Raw genomic sequence first — 16,246 nt, 5'->3', positions numbered from 1 at the left:
CCATGTTAAACCAACATCTCACCTAACTCAGAGACACATGCTATCTGGATCCATGTTAAACTGTCAAACCCAACCCCGAGTCACATGCTATCTGAATCCATGTTAAACCGTCTAACCCAACCCTGAGACACATGCTGTCTGGATCCATGTTAAACCAACGTCTAACCCAACCTGAGACACATGCTATCTGGATCCATGTTAAACCGTCTAACCCAACCCTGAGACACATGCTATCTGGATCCATGTTAAACCAACGTCTAACCCAACCCTGAGACACATGCTATCTGGATCCATGCTAAACCAACGTCTAACCCAACCCTGAGACACATGCTATCTGGATCCATGTTAAACCAACGTCTAACCCAACCCTGAGACACATGCTATCTGGATCCATGTTAAACCAACGTCTAACCTAACCCTGAGACACATGCTATCTGGATCCATGTTAAACCAACGTCTAACCCAACCCTGAGACACATGCTATCTGGATCCATGTTAAACCGTCTAACCCAACCCTGAGACACATGCTATCTGGATCCATGTTAAACCAACGTCTAACCCAACCCTGACACACATGCTATCTGGATCCATGTTAAACCGTCTAACCCAACCCTGAGACACATGCTATCTGAATCCATGTTAAACCGTCTAACCCAACCCTGAGACACATGCTATCTGGATCCATGTTAAACCGTCTAACCCAACCCTGAGTCACATGCTATCTGAATCCATGTTAAACCAACATCTCACCTAACTCAGAGACACATGCTATCTGGATCCATGTTAAACCGTCTAACCCAACCTTGAGACACAAGCTATCTGAATCCATGTTAAACCAACGTCTAACACACAACCCTGAGACACATGCTATCTGGATCCATGTTAAACCGTCTAACCCAACCCTGAGACACATGCTATCTGGATCCATGTTAAACCAACGTTTAACCCAACCCTGAGACACATGCTATCTGGATCCATGTTAAACTGTCAAACCCAACCCCGAGTCACATGCTATCTGAATCCATGCTAAACCAACATCTCACCTAACTCAGAGACACATGCTATCTGGATCCATGTTAAACTGTCAAACCCAACCCCGAGTCACATGCTATCTGAATCCATGTTAAACCGTCTAACCCAACCTTGAGACACAAGCTATCTGAATCCATGTTAAACCAACGTCTAACACACAACCCTGAGACACATGCTATCTGGATCCATGATAAACCAACGTTTAACCCAACCCTGAGACACATGCTATCTGGATCCATGTTAAACCGTCTAACCCAACCCTGAGACACATGCTATCTGGATCCATGTTAAAACGTCTAACCCAACCCTGAGACACATGCTATCTGGATCCATGATAAACCGTCTAACCCAACCCCGAGTCAGATGCTATCTGGATCCATGTTTAACCCAACCCTGAGACACATGCTATCTGAACCCATGTTAAACCAACATCTCACCCAACCCTGAGACACATGCTATCTGGATCCATGTTAAACCAACGTCTAACCCAACCCTGAGACACATGCTATCTGGATCCATGTTAAACCAACGTCTAACCTAACCCTGAGACACATGCTATCTGGATCCATGTTAAACCAACGTCTAACCCAACCCTGAGACACATGCTATCTGAATCCATGTTAAACCAACGTCTAACCTAACCCTGAGACACATGCTATCTGGATCCATGTTAAACCAACGTCTAACCCAACCCTGAGACACATGCTATCTGGATCCATGTTAAACCAACGTCTAACCCAACCCTGAGACACATGCTATCTGGATCCATGTTAAACCGTCTAACCTAACCCTGAGACACATGCTATCTGGATCCATGTTAAACCGTCTAACCCAACCCTGAGACACATGCTATCTGGATCCATGTTAAACCGTCTAACCCAACCCTGAGACACATGCTATCTGGATCCATGTTAAACCGTCTAACCCAACCCTGAGACACATGCTATCTGGATCCATGTTAAACCGTCTAACCCAACCCTGAGACACATGCTATCTGGATCCATGTTAAACCGTCTAACCCAACCCTGAGACACATGCTATCTGAATCCATGTTAAACCGTCTAACCCAACCCTGAGACACATGCTATCTGGATCCATGTTAAACCGTTTAACCCAACCCTGAGACACATGCTATCTGGATCCATGTTAAACCGTCTAACCCAACCCTGAGACACATGCTATCTGGATCCATGTTAAACCGTCTAACCCAACCTGAGACACATGCTATCTGAATCCATGCTAAACCAACGTCTAACCCAACCTGAGACACATGCTATCTGGATCCATGCTAAACCAACGTCTAACCCAACCCTGAGACACATGCTATCTGAATCATGTTAAACCAACGTCTAACCCAACCCTGAGACACATGCTATCTGGATCCATGTTAAACCGTCTAACTCAACCCTGAGACACATGCTGTCTGAATCCATGCTAAACCAACGTCTAACCCAACCCTGAGACACATGCTATCTGGATCCATGTTAAACCAACGTCTAACCCAACCTGAGACACATGCTATCTGGATCCATGCTAAACCAACGTCTAACCCAACCTGAGACACATGCTATCTGGATCCATGCTAAACCAACGTCTAACCCAACCCTGAGACACATGCTATCTGGATCCATGTTAAACCAACGTCTAACCCAACCTGAGACACATGCTATCTGGATCCATGCTAAACCAACGTCTAACCCAACCCTGAGACACATGCTATCTGGATCCATGTTAAACCAACGTCTAACCCAACCTGAGACACATGCTATCTGGATCCATGCTAAACCAACGTCTAACCCAACCTGAGACACATGCTATCTGGATCCATGCTAAACCAACGTCTAACCCAACCCTGAGACACATGCTATCTGGATCCATGTTAAACCGTCTAACTCAACCCTGAGACACATGCTGTCTGAATCCATGCTAAACCAACGTCTAACCCAACCCTGAGACACATGCTATCTGGATCCATGTTAAACCAACGTCTAACCCAACCTGAGACACATGCTATCTGGATCCATGCTAAACCAACGTCTAACCCAACCTGAGACACATGCTATCTGGATCCATGCTAAACCAACGTCTAACCCAACCCTGAGACACATGCTATCTGAATCATGTTAAACCAACGTCTAACCCAACCCTGAGACACATGCTATCTGGATCCATGTTAAACCGTCTAACTCAACCCTGAGACACATGCTGTCTGGATCCATGCTAAACCGTCTAACCCAACCCTGAGACACATGCTATCTGAATCCATGTTAAACCGTCTAACCCAACCCTGAGACACATGCTATCTGGATCCATGTTAAACCAACATCTCACCCAACCCTGAGACACATGCTATCTGGATCCATGTTAAACCAACGTCTAACCCAACCCTGAGACACATGCTATCTGGATCCATGTTAAACCAACGTCTAACCCAACCCTGAGACACATGCTATCTGGATCCATGCTAAACCAACGTCTAACCCAACCCTGAGACACATGCTATCTGGATCCATGCTAAACCAACGTCTAACCCAACCCTGAGACACATGCTATCTGGATCCATGTTAAACCAACGTCTAACCCAACCCTGAGACACATGCTATCTGGATCCATGTTAAACCGTCTAACCCAACCCTGAGACACATGCTATCTGGATCCATGTTAAACCAACGTCTAACCCAACCCTGAGACACATGCTATCTGGATCCATGTTAAACCAACGTCTAACCCAACCCTGAGACACATGCTATCTGGATCCATGTTAAACCAACGTCTAACCCAACCCTGAGACACATGCTATCTGGATCCATGTTAAACCAACGTCTAACCCAACCCTGAGACACATGCTATCTGGATCCATGTTAAACCGTCTAACCCAACCCTGAGACACATGCTATCTGGATCCATGTTAAACCAACGTCTAACCCAACCCTGAGCCACATGCTATCTGGATCCATGCTAAACCAACGTCTAACCCAACCCTGAGACACATGCTATCTGGATCCATGTTAAACCAACGTCTAACCCAACCCTGAGACACATGCTATCTGGATCCATGTTAAACCAACGTCTAACCCAACCCTGAGACACATGCTATCTGGATCCATGTTAAACCAACGTCTAACCCAACCCTGAGACACATGCTATCTGGATCCATGTTAAACCGTCTAACCTAACCCTGAGACACATGCTATCTGAATCCATGTTAAACCAACGTCTAACCCAACCCTGAGACACATGCTATCTGGATCCATGTTAAACCAACGTCTAACCCAACCCTGAGACACATGCTATCTGAATCCATGTTAAACCAACGTCTAACCCAACCCTGAGACACATGCTATCTGGATCCATGCTAAACCAACGTCTAACCCAACCCTGAGACACATGCTATCTGGATCCATGCTAAACCAACGTCTAACCCAACCCTGAGACACATGCTATCTGGATCCATGTTAAACCAACGTCTAACCCAACCCTGAGACACATGCTATCTGGATCCATGTTAAACCAACGTCTAACCCAACCCTGAGACACATGCTATCTGGATCCATGTTAAACCAACGTCTAACCCAACCCTGAGACACATGCTATCTGGATCCATGTTAAACCAACGTCTAACCCAACCCTGAGACGCATGCTATCTGGATCCATGTTAAACCGTCTAACCCAACCCTGAGACGCATGCTATCTGAATCCATGTTAAACCAACGTCTAACCCAACCCTGAGACACATGCTATCTGGATCCATGTTAAACCGTCTAACCCAACCCTGAGACACATGCTATCTGGATCCATGTTAAACCAACGTCTAACCCAACCCTGAGACACATGCTATCTGGATCCATGTTAAACCGTCTAACCCAACCCTGAGACGCATGCTATCTGAATCCATGTTAAACCAACGTCTAACCCAACCCTGAGACACATGCTATCTGGATCCATGTTAAACCGTCTAACCCAACCCTGAGACACATGCTATCTGGATCCATGTTAAACCGTCTAACCTAACCCTGAGACACATGCTATCTGGATCCATGTTAAACCAACGTCTAACCCAACCCTGAGACACATGCTATCTGGATCCATGTTAAACCGTCTAACTCAACCCTGAGACACATGCTATCTGAATCCATGTTAAACCAACATCTCACCCAACCCTGAGACACATGCTATCTGGACCCATGTTAAACCAACGTCTAACCCAACCCTGAGACACATGCTATCTGGATCCATGTTAAACCAACGTCTAACCCAACCCTGAGACACATGCTATCTGAATCCATGTTAAACCAACGTCTAACCTAACCCTGAGACACATGCTATCTGGATCCATGTTAAACCAACGTCTAACCCAACACTGAGACACATGCTATCTGGATCCATGCTAAACCAACGTCTAACCCAACCCTGAGACACATGCTATCTGGATCCATGTTAAACCAACGTCTAACCCAACACTGAGACACATGCTATCTGGATCCATGTTAAACCAACGTCTAACCCAACCCTGAGACACATGCTATCTGGATCCATGTTAAACCAACGTCTAACCCAACCCTGAGACACATGCTATCTGAATCCATGTTAAACCAACGTCTAACCCAACCCTGAGACACATGCTATCTGGATCCATGCTAAACCAACGTCTAACCCAACCCTGAGACACATGCTATCTGGATCCATGCTAAACCAACGTCTAACCCAACCCTGAGACACATGCTATCTGGATCCATGTTAAACCGTCTAACCCAACCCTGAGACACATGCTATCTGGATCCATGTTAAACCGTCTAACCCAACCCTGAGACACATGCTATCTGGATCCATGTTAAACCGTCTAACCCAACCCTGAGACACATGCTATCTGGATCCATGTTAAACCGTCTAACCCAACCCTGAGACACATGCTATCTGGATCCATGTTAAACCGTCGAACCCAACCTGAGACACATGCTATCTGAATCATGTTAAACCAACGTCTAACCCAACCTGAGACACATGCTATCTGGATCCATGTTAAACCAACGTCTAACCCAACCCTGAGACACATGCTATCTGGATCCATGTTAAACCAACGTCTAACCCAACCCTGAGACACATGCTATCTGGATCCATGTTAAACCGTCTAACCCAACCCTGAGACACATGCTATCTGGATCCATGTTAAACCGTCTAACCCAACCCTGAGACACATGCTATCTGGATCCATGATAAACCAACGTCTAACCCAACCCTGAGACACATGCTATCTGGATCCATGTTAAACCGTCGAACCCAACCCTGAGACACATGCTATCTGGATCCATGTTAAACCGTCTAACCCAACCCTGAGACACATGCTATCTGGATCCATGTTAAACCGTCGAACCCAACCTGAGACACATGCTATCTGGATCCATGTTAAACCAACGTCTAACCCAACCCTGAGACACATGCTATCTGGATCCATGTTAAACCGTCTAACCCAACCCTGAGACACATGCTATCTGGATCCATGTTAAACCGTCTAACCCAACCCTGAGACACATGCTATCTGGATCCATGATAAACCAACGTCTAACCCAACCCTGAGACACATGCTATCTGGATCCATGTTAAACCGTCTAACCCAACCCTGAGACACATGCTATCTGGATCCATGTTAAACCAACGTCTAACCCAACCCTGAGACACATGCTATCTGGATCCATGTTAAACCAACGTCTAACCCAACCCTGAGACACATGCTATCTGGATCCATGTTAAACCGTCTAACCTAACCCTGAGACACATGCTATCTGGATCCATGTTAAACCAACGTCTAACCCAACCCTGAGACACATGCTATCTGGATCCATGTTAAACCAACGTCTAACCCAACCCTGAGACACATGCTATCTGGATCCATGTTAAACCGTCTAACCCAACCCTGAGACACATGCTATCTGGATCCATGCTAAACCAACGTCTAACCCAACCCTGAGACACATGCTATCTGGATCCATGATAAACCAACGTCTAACCCAACCCTGAGACACATGCTATCTGGATCCATGTTAAACCAACGTCTAACCCAACCCTGAGACACATGCTATCTGGATCCATGTTAAACCGTCGAACCCAACCTGAGACACATGCTATCTGGATCCATGTTAAACCGTCTAACCCAACCCTGAGACACATGCTATCTGGATCCATGTTAAACCGTCTAACCCAACCCTGAGACACATGCTATCTGAATCCATGTTAAACCAACGTCTAACCCAACCCTGAGACACATGCTATCTGGATCCATGTTAAACCGTCTAACCCAACCCTGAGACACATGCTATCTGGATCCATGTTAAACCAACGTCTAACCCAACCCTGAGACACATGCTATCTGGATCCATGTTAAACCGTCTAACCCAACCCTGAGACACATGCTATCTGGATCCATCTGATCCATGCTAAACCAACGTCTAACCCAACCCTGAGACACATGCTATCTGGATCCATGTTAAACCGTCTAACAGAACCCTGAGACACATGCTATCTGGATCCATGTTAAACCGTCTAACCCAACCCTGAGACACATGCTATCTGGATCCATGTTAAACCAACGTCTAACCCAACCCTGAGACACATGCTATCTGGATCCATGTTAAACCGTCGAACCCAACCTGAGACACATGCTATCTGGATCCATGTTAAACCGTCTAACCCAACCCTGAGACACATGCTATCTGGATCCATGTTAAACCAACGTCTAACCTAACCCTGAGACACATGCTATCTGAATCCATGTTAAACCGTCTAACCCAACCCTGAGACACATGCTATCTGGATCCATGTTAAACCAACGTCTAACCCAACCCTGAGACACATGCTATCTGGATCCATGTTAAACCAACGTCTAACCCAACCCTGAGACACATGCTATCTGGATCCATGTTAAACCGTCTAACCCAACCTGAGACACATGCTATCTGGATCCATGTTAAACCAACGTCTAACCCAACCATGAGACACATGCTATCTGGATCCATGTTAAACCAACGTCTAACCCAACCCTGAGACACATGCTATCTGGATCCATGTTAAACCGTCTAACCCAACCTGAGACACATGCTATCTGGATCCATGATAAACCAACGTCTAACCCAACCCTGAGACACATGCTATCTGGATCCATGTTAAACCGTCTAACCCAACCTGAGACACATGCTATCTGGATCCATGTTAAACCGTCTAACCCAACCCTGAGACACATGCTATCTGAATCATGTTAAACCAACGTCTAACCTAACCCTGAGACACATGCTATCTGGATCCATGTTAAACCAACGTCTAACCTAACCCTGAGACACATGCTATCTGAATCCATGTTAAACCAACGTCTAACCCAACCCTGAGACACATGCTATCTGGATCCATGTTAAACCGTCTAACCCAACCCTGAGACACATGCTATCTGAATCCATGTTAAACCGTCTAACCCAACCCTGAGACACATGCTATCTGGATCCATGTTAAACCGTCTAACCCAACCCTGAGACACATGCTATCTGGATCCATGTTAAACCGTCTAACCCAACCCTGAGACACATGCTATCTGGATCCATGTTAAACCGTCTAACCCAACCCTGAGACACATGCTATCTGGATCCATGTTAAACCAACGTCTAACCCAACCCTGAGACACATGCTATCTGGATCCATGTTAAACCAACGTCTAACCCAACCCTGAGACACATGCTATCTGGATCCATGTTAAACCAACGTCTAACCCAACCCTGAGACACATGCTATCTGGATCCATGTTAAACCAACGTCTAACCCAACCCTGAGACACATGCTATCTGAATCCATGTTAAACCAACGTCTAACCCAACCCTGAGACACATGCTATCTGGATCCATGTTAAACCAACGTCTAACCCAACCTGAGACACATGCTATCTGGATCCATGTTAAACCGTCTAACCCAACCCTGAGACACATGCTATCTGGATCCATGTTAAACCGTCTAACCCAACCTGAGACACATGCTATCTGGATCCATGTTAAACCGTCTAACCCAACCCTGAGACACATGCTATCTGGATCCATGTTAAACCGTCTAACCCAACCCTGAGACACATGCTATCTGGATCCATGTTAAACCGTCTAACCCAACCCTGAGACACATGCTATCTGGATCCATGTTAAACCGTCTAACCCAACCCTGAGACACATGCTATCTGGATCCATGTTAAACCGTCTAACCCAACCCTGAGACACATGCTATCTGGATCCATGTTAAACCGTTTAACCCAACCCTGAGACACATGCTATCTGGATCCATGATAAACCGTCTAACCCAACCCTGAGACACATGCTATCTGGATCCATGTTAAACCAACGTCTAACCCAACCCTGAGACACATGCTATCTGAATCCATGTTAAACCGTCTAACCCAACCCTGAGACACATGCTATCTGGATCCATGTTAAACCAACGTCTAACCCAACCATGAGACACATGCTATCTGGATCCATGTTAAACCAACATCTCACCCAACCCTGAGACACATGCTATCTGGATCCATGTTAAACCAACGTCTAACCTAACCCTGAGACACATGCTATCTGGATCCATGTTAAACCAACGTCTAACCCAACCCTGAGACACATGCTATCTGGATCCATGTTAAACCAACGTCTAACCCAACCCTGAGACACATGCTATCTGGATCCATGTTAAACCGTCTAACCCAACCCTGAGACACATGCTATCTGGATCCATGTTAAACCGTCTAACCCAACCCTGAGACACATGCTATCTGGATCCATGTTAAACCGTCTAACCCAACCCTGAGACACATGCTATCTGGATCCATGTTAAACCGTCTAACCCAACCCTGAGACACATGCTATCTGGATCCATGTTAAACCGTTTAACCCAACCCTGAGACACATGCTATCTGGATCCATGATAAACCGTCTAACCCAACCCTGAGACACATGCTATCTGGATCCATGTTAAACCAACGTCTAACCCAACCCTGAGACACATGCTATCTGAATCCATGTTAAACCGTCTAACCCAACCCTGAGACACATGCTATCTGGATCCATGTTAAACCAACGTCTAACCCAACCATGAGACACATGCTATCTGGATCCATGTTAAACCAACATCTCACCCAACCCTGAGACACATGCTATCTGGATCCATGTTAAACCAACGTCTAACCTAACCCTGAGACACATGCTATCTGGATCCATGTTAAACCAACGTCTAACCCAACCCTGAGACACATGCTATCTGGATCCATGTTAAACCAACGTCTAACCCAACCCTGAGACACATGCTATCTGGATCCATGTTAAACCGTCGAACCCAACCTGAGACACATGCTATCTGGATCCATGCTAAACCAACGTCTAACCCAACCCTGAGACACATGCTATCTGGATCCATGTTAAACCGTCTAACCCAACCCTGAGACACATGCTATCTGGATCCATGTTAAACCGTCTAACCCAACCCTGAGACACATGCTATCTGGATCCATGTTAAACCAACGTCTAACCCAACCCTGAGACACATGCTATCTGGATCCATGCTAAACCAACGTCTAACCCAACCCTGAGACACATGCTATCTGGATCCATGTTAAACCGTCGAACCCAACCTGAGACACATGCTATCTGGATCCATGTTAAACCGTCTAACCCAACCCTGAGACACATGCTATCTGGATCCATGTTAAACCAACGTCTAACCTAACCCTGAGACACATGCTATCTGAATCCATGTTAAACCGTCTAACCCAACCCTGAGACACATGCTATCTGGATCCATGTTAAACCAACGTCTAACCCAACCCTGAGACACATGCTATCTGGATCCATGTTAAACCAACGTCTAACCCAACCCTGAGACACATGCTATCTGGATCCATGTTAAACCGTCTAACCCAACCTGAGACACATGCTATCTGGATCCATGTTAAACCAACGTCTAACCCAACCATGAGACACATGCTATCTGGATCCATGTTAAACCAACGTCTAACCCAACCCTGAGACACATGCTATCTGGATCCATGTTAAACCGTCGAACCCAACCTGAGACACATGCTATCTGGATCCATGCTAAACCAACGTCTAACCCAACCCTGAGACACATGCTATCTGGATCCATGTTAAACCGTCTAACCCAACCCTGAGACACATGCTATCTGGATCCATGTTAAACCGTCTAACCCAACCCTGAGACACATGCTATCTGGATCCATGTTAAACCAACGTCTAACCTAACCCTGAGACACATGCTATCTGGATCCATGCTAAACCAACGTCTAACCCAACCCTGAGACACATGCTATCTGGATCCATGCTAAACCAACGTCTAACCCAACCCTGAGACACATGCTATCTGGATCCATGTTAAACCAACGTCTAACCTAACCCTGAGACACATGCTATCTGAATCCATGTTAAACCATCTAACCCAACCCTGAGACACATGCTATCTGGATCCATGTTAAACCGTCTAACCCAACCCTGAGACACATGCTATCTGGATCCATGTTAAACCGTCTAACCCAACCCTGAGACACATGCTATCTGGATCCATGTTAAACCGTCTAACCCAACCCTGAGACACATGCTATCTGGATCCATGTTAAACCAACGTCTAACCCAACCCTGAGACACATGCTATCTGGATCCATGCTAAACCAACGTCTAACCCAACCCTGAGACACATGCTATCTGGATCCATGTTAAACCAACGTCTAACCCAACCCTGAGACACATGCTATCTGGATCCATGCTAAACCAACGTCTAACCCAACCCTGAGACACATGCTATCTGGATCCATGTTAAACCAACGTCTAACCCAACCCTGAGACACATGCTATCTGGATCCATGTTAAACCAACGTCTAACCCAACCCTGAGACACATGCTATCTGGATCCATGCTAAACCAACGTCTAACCCAACCCTGAGACACATGCTATCTGGATCCATGTTAAACCGTCTAACCCAACCCTGAGACACATGCTATCTGGATCCATGTTAAACCGTCTAACCCAACCCTGAGACACATGCTATCTGGATCCATGTTAAACCGTCTAACCCAACCCTGAGACACATGCTATCTGGATCCATGTTAAACCGTCTAACCCAACCCTGAGACACATGCTATCTGGATCCATGTTAAACCGTCTAACCCAACCCTGAGACACATGCTATCTGGATCCATGTTAAACCGTCTAACCCAACCCTGAGACACATGCTATCTGGATCCATGTTAAACCAACGTCTAACCCAACCCTGAGACACATGCTATCTGAATCCATGTTAAACCGTCTAACCCAACCCTGAGACACATGCTATCTGGATCCATGTTAAACCAACGTCTAACCCAACCATGAGACACATGCTATCTGGATCCATGTTAAACCAACATCTCACCCAACCCTGAGACACATGCTATCTGGATCCATGTTAAACCAACGTCTAACCTAACCCTGAGACACATGCTATCTGGATCCATGTTAAACCAACGTCTAACCCAACCCTGAGACACATGCTATCTGGATCCATGTTAAACCAACGTCTAACCCAACCCTGAGACACATGCTATCTGGATCCATGTTAAACCGTCTAACCCAACCCTGAGACACATGCTATCTGGATCCATGTTAAACCGTCTAACCCAACCCTGAGACACATGCTATCTGGATCCATGTTAAACCGTCTAACCCAACCCTGAGACACATGCTATCTGGATCCATGTTAAACCGTCTAACCCAACCCTGAGACACATGCAATCTGGATCCATGTTAAACCAACGTCTAACCCAACCCTGAGACACATGCTATCTGGATCCATGTTAAACCGTTTAACCCAACCCTGAGACACATGCTATCTGGATCCATGATAAACCGTCTAACCCAACCCTGAGACACATGCTATCTGGATCCATGTTAAACCAACGTCTAACCCAACCCTGAGACACATGCTATCTGGATCCATGTTAAACCAACGTCTAACCCAACCCTGAGACACATGCTATCTGAATCCATGTTAAACCGTCTAACCCAACCCTGAGACACATGCTATCTGAATCCATGTTAAACCAACGTCTAACCCAACCCTGAGACACATGCTATCTGGATCCATGTTAAACCGTCTAACCCAACCCTGAGACACATGCTATCTGGATCCATGTTAAACCGTCTAACCCAACCCTGAGACACATGCTATCTGGATCCATGTTAAACCGTCTAACCCAACCCTGAGACACATGCTATCTGGATCCATGTTAAACCGTCTAACCCAACCCTGAGACACATGCTATCTGGATCCATGTTAAACCGTCTAACCCAACCCTGAGACACATGCTATCTGGATCCATGTTAAACCAACGTCTAACCCAACCCTGAGACACATGCTATCTGAATCCATGTTAAACCGTCTAACCCAACCCTGAGACACATGCTATCTGGATCCATGTTAAACCAACGTCTAACCCAACCATGAGACACATGCTATCTGGATCCATGTTAAACCAACATCTCACCCAACCCTGAGACACATGCTATCTGGATCCATGTTAAACCAACGTCTAACCTAACCCTGAGACACATGCTATCTGGATCCATGTTAAACCAACGTCTAACCCAACCCTGAGACACATGCTATCTGGATCCATGTTAAACCAACGTCTAACCCAACCCTGAGACACATGCTATCTGGATCCATGTTAAACCGTCTAACCCAACCCTGAGACACATGCTATCTGGATCCATGTTAAACCGTCTAACCCAACCCTGAGACACATGCTATCTGGATCCATGTTAAACCGTCTAACCCAACCCTGAGACACATGCTATCTGGATCCATGTTAAACCGTCTAACCCAACCCTGAGACACATGCAATCTGGATCCATGTTAAACCAACGTCTAACCCAACCCTGAGACACATGCTATCTGGATCCATGTTAAACCGTTTAACCCAACCCTGAGACACATGCTATCTGGATCCATGATAAACCGTCTAACCCAACCCTGAGACACATGCTATCTGGATCCATGTTAAACCAACGTCTAACCCAACCCTGAGACACATGCTATCTGGATCCATGTTAAACCAACGTCTAACCCAACCCTGAGACACATGCTATCTGAATCCATGTTAAACCGTCTAACCCAACCCTGAGACACATGCTATCTGAATCCATGTTAAACCAACGTCTAACCCAACCCTGAGACACATGCTATCTGGATCCATGCTAAACCAACGTCTAACCTAACCCTGAGACACATGCTATCTGGATCCATGTTAAACCGTCTAACCCAACCCTGAGACACATGCTATCTGGATCCATGCTAAACCAACGTCTAACCCAACCCTGAGACACATGCTATCTGGATCCATGCTAAACCAACGTCTAACCCAACCCTGAGACACATGCTATCTGGATCCATGTTAAACCAACGTCTAACCTAACCCTGAGACACATGCTATCTGGATCCATGCTAAACCAACGTCTAACCCAACCCTGAGACACATGCTATCTGGATCCATGCTAAACCAACGTCTAACCCAACCCTGAGACACATGCTATCTGGATCCATGTTAAACCAACGTCTAACCTAACCCTGAGACACATGCTATCTGAATCCATGTTAAACCGTCTAACCCAACCCTGAGACACATGCTATCTGGATCCATGTTAAACCGTCTAACCCAACCCTGAGACACATGCTATCTGGATCCATGTTAAACCGTCTAACCCAACCCTGAGACACATGCTATCTGGATCCATGTTAAACCGTCTAACCCAACCCTGAGACACATGCTATCTGGATCCATGTTAAACCAACGTCTAACCCAACCCTGAGACACATGCTATCTGGATCCATGTTAAACCAACGTCTAACCCAACCCTGAGACACATGCTATCTGGATCCATGCTAAACCAACGTCTAACCCAACCCTGAGACACATGCTATCTGGATCCATGTTAAACCAACGTCTAACCCAACCCTGAGACACATGCTATCTGGATCCATGTTAAACCAACGTCTAACCCAACCCTGAGACACATGCTATCTGGATCCATGCTAAACCAACGTCTAACCCAACCCTGAGACACATGCTATCTGGATCCATGTTAAACCGTCTAACCCAACCCTGAGACACATGCTATCTGGATCCATGTTAAACCGTCTAACCCAACCCTGAGACACATGCTATCTGGATCCATGTTAAACCGTCTAACCCAACCCTGAGACACATGCTATCTGGATCCATGTTAAACCGTCTAACCCAACCCTGAGACACATGCTATCTGGATCCATGTTAAACCGTCTAACCCAACCCTGAGACACATGCTATCTGGATCCATGTTAAACCGTCTAACCCAACCCTGAGACCCATGCTATCTGGATCCATGTTAAACCGTCTAACCCAACCCTGAGACACATGCTATCTGGATCCATGTTAAACCAACGTCTAACCCAACCCTGAGACACATGCTATCTGGATCCATGTTAAACCGTCTAACCCAACCCTGAGACACATGCTATCTGGATCCATGTTAAACCGTCTAACCCAACCCTGAGACACATGCTATCTGGATCCATGTTAAACCGTTTAACCCAACCCTGAGACACATGCTATCTGGATCCATGATAAACCGTCTAACCCAACCCTGAGACACATGCTATCTGGATCCATGTTAAACCAACGTCTAACCCAACCATGAGACACATGCTATCTGAATCCATGTTAAACCGTCTAACCCAACCCTGAGACACATGCTATCTGGATCCATGTTAAACCAACGTCTAACCCAACCCTGAGACACATGCTATCTGAATCCATGTTAAACCGTCTAACCCAACCCTGAGACACATGCTATCTGGATCCATGTTAAACCAACGTCTAACCCAACCCTGAGACACATGCTATCTGGATCCATGTTAAACCAACGTCTAACCTAACCCTGAGACACATGCTATCTGGATCCATGTTAAACCAACGTCTAACCCAACCCTGAGACACATGCTATCTGGATCCATGTTAAACCAACGTCTAACCCAACCCTGAGACACATGCTATCTGGATCCATGTTAAACCGTCTAACCCAACCCTGAGACACATGCTATCTGGATCCATGTTAAACCGTCTAACCCAACCCTGAGACACATGCTATCTGAATCCATGTTAAACCGTTTAACCCAACC

The sequence above is a fragment of the Oncorhynchus masou genome, chromosome 17 (genome assembly GCF_036934945.1).
Source record: "Oncorhynchus masou masou isolate Uvic2021 chromosome 17, UVic_Omas_1.1, whole genome shotgun sequence".
NCBI lineage: Eukaryota > Metazoa > Chordata > Actinopteri > Salmoniformes > Salmonidae > Oncorhynchus > Oncorhynchus masou.
Note: the sequence above shows the minus strand (reverse complement) of the source record.